Here is a 2,753-nt window from a genome sequence, read left to right as displayed (position 1 = left end):
CCGCACAGCAGTTCCGCCGAGGCAGGAAAAGGAGCGGCTGCTGGCTACGACAACTACAACCGCACCCAGGCCTGGATAGGATAAGCAAGCAACCGCGCCGGTCAATTATTATATTATTATACGCCCAAAATATGCATCTTGATTATTGCTTTCCGCCACGTTAAACTCCCACATCTCTCAGTCGATTCAAACCATTCAAAAGATTCACAAAATTCAGGATTGGAAGCGTGTTTCCCCAAATTCCAAGAACGACCACACATAAATACTCATTTCCAGCCAACCCCCGAAAATCACAAATCAAGTGAATGAGACGTTCAATAAAAAGATTCCCTAGCTTTCTCGTTGCAAATTCAAACTGTTCAGCTCATTCAGTGAGGCCTATTTGCCCCATTCCGAGAATGCCCCAATTACACATTTCGCTGAATAAAATTCCCAAATTTGAGATGTTTTATGTACAGCCTTCTCCCCCTTCCGCATTTCTTTACCGATTCAAAGCTTTCCAACTGTAAAACGTTCAGCTCATTTTTGAAATTATACCCCAAAATTCCACATTTTCACAGTAAATTTCCCAAATTTAAGAGATGTTTTAAATATTTACCACCTTCCACATTTCTTGAGTGATTCCAAGTATTCCAACTTCAAAATGTTCAGCCATTCATAACATATTGACAAGAATCCTCATTCTCAAACTCCACTTTTTTCCACAATAAAGTTAAGATAATATTATACATACTCACCTCCTCCCACATTCTGGACCGATTCAAAGCATTTCAAAATTTAAATGTTCAGCTCATTTAACATTTTGGGAATTATTCCCAAATTTTCACAATTTCCACAATTTATGGGATAGTATATTCAGAGATGTATTCAATACTTACCTCTCCCTCCACATTTCTTGACTGATTGAATACATTCTAACTTGAAAATTGTCAGCTCATGCATAACATAAAAACAAGTTATTCCAATTTCCCAAACTCCAAATTTTTCCATGACAAATTTTCCTCAATTAAGAGACATTTCAGAATCAGAATCATCTTTATTTGCCAAGTATGTCCAAATGTATGTCCTGTCTCCGGTAGTTGGACCCGCTCAGGTACAACAACAGACAGTCGATTGACAGAGAACACTTTTGAGACATAAAGACATTGACAAAAAAACAGTCACTGAGCAATAAAGGGTTGCTAGTTATCTGGTAATGGCGGTACATTATTATTATTATTATTTTTGGACAATTATGCAAAAAGATGCAGAGTCCTCTAGCACTTAGAGCAGTTCAAAAGACTAATATTGCAATAGTCCGGTGCAATGACCATTGTGCAAAGGGCGCAGAGACTTCAAGCGAGTAGTGCGATAATCTGGGACAATGTTGATTGTGCAAATGTTGCAGATACTCCTCAATCAGTGTGCAAATGGAGCATATGCTACTCTGGCATGAGTGGCCAGTATTGGTCAACAACAGATATGCAAATAGTGTAGCGTGGCGAGACTACTCCAGTGAGTGCACGAGTAAGTCAAACTAGTAAACTCAAGTCAAACAATTGCCAGCATGTTGTAATGGAATTGTAGGTTAGGTGTTTAAGAAGTTGATTGCAAGAGGGAAGAAGCTGTTGGAATGTCTGCTAGTTCTAGTTTGCATTGATCGGTAGCACCTACCTGAGGGAAGGAGCTGGAAGAGCTGGCGACCGGGATGTGGAGGGTCCGAGAGGATTTTGTACGCTCTTGTCTTAGTTCTGGCAGCGTGCAAGTCCTCAAGGGTGGGTAGGGGGGTACCGACAATCCTTTCAGCAGTTTTGATTGTCCGTTGCAGTCGGAGTTTTACATTTACACTACATTACATTTTACATAAATACCTCTGCCTTCCACATTTCTCAACCAATTCAAAGCATTCCAACTTCAAAATGTGGAGCCCATTCATAACTTGGGAATTATTCCCCGAAATTCCTAAATTTTCACAGTAAATTTCTCCAATTTAAGAGATAATTTACATATCGTGTTGGGCGGGATCCTCAAGTATCCAAAACCATCACATTGTTGAGCCAATAACATTGCATCGTCAAAGAGCGCAAGCCAGTTTTAACACTTTAGATTGGTCTGTGATTTGTAAAAATAACAGACCCACGTGGGGACTGACCAGTGGTATCGAGTTCTGAAAAAAATCTGAAATTGACCAAACATGGACATCAGAGGTTTCTGCTCGACAGTGACTAAATTTACATCCTCCTTTCCTATCTCTTGACAGATCAAACCACTCCAGCTTAAAAAATTGTCAGCTCATTCATAACATGTTGGAAATTATATCCAAAAATTCCCAAATCGTCACAGTAAATTTCCCCATTTTAAGAGATATTTTACATACAGATTTACCTCCTTCTTACACATTTCTTGACCAATTCAAAGCATTGCAACTTTAAAATGTTCATCTTATTCAGGACATCTGGAACCATCCATCCATTTTCAACACCGCTTATCTTGGTTAGGGTCACAGGGCGCTGGAGCCTATCCTAGCAGACTTCGGGCGAAAGGCGGACTACACCCTGAACTGACACGGACAACCATTCACACTGTCACTGGGAACTGAACGAACGCTGCCCGTACCAAAGTCCGGCAAGTGTACCACTATACCATCAGTGACTACATCTGGAACCATTCACATTAATTCCCCAATTCCAACAATACAATTTCCAAATGAGAGTTTACATATTTACCTCCTCAATCTACATTTGTCGACCAATTCTAACTTCACGTTTTACATT

This window comes from Phycodurus eques, chromosome 13 (assembly GCF_024500275.1).
Source record: "Phycodurus eques isolate BA_2022a chromosome 13, UOR_Pequ_1.1, whole genome shotgun sequence".
NCBI classification, from domain to species: Eukaryota; Metazoa; Chordata; class Actinopteri; order Syngnathiformes; family Syngnathidae; genus Phycodurus; species Phycodurus eques.
This window is presented reverse-complemented; position numbering follows the sequence as displayed.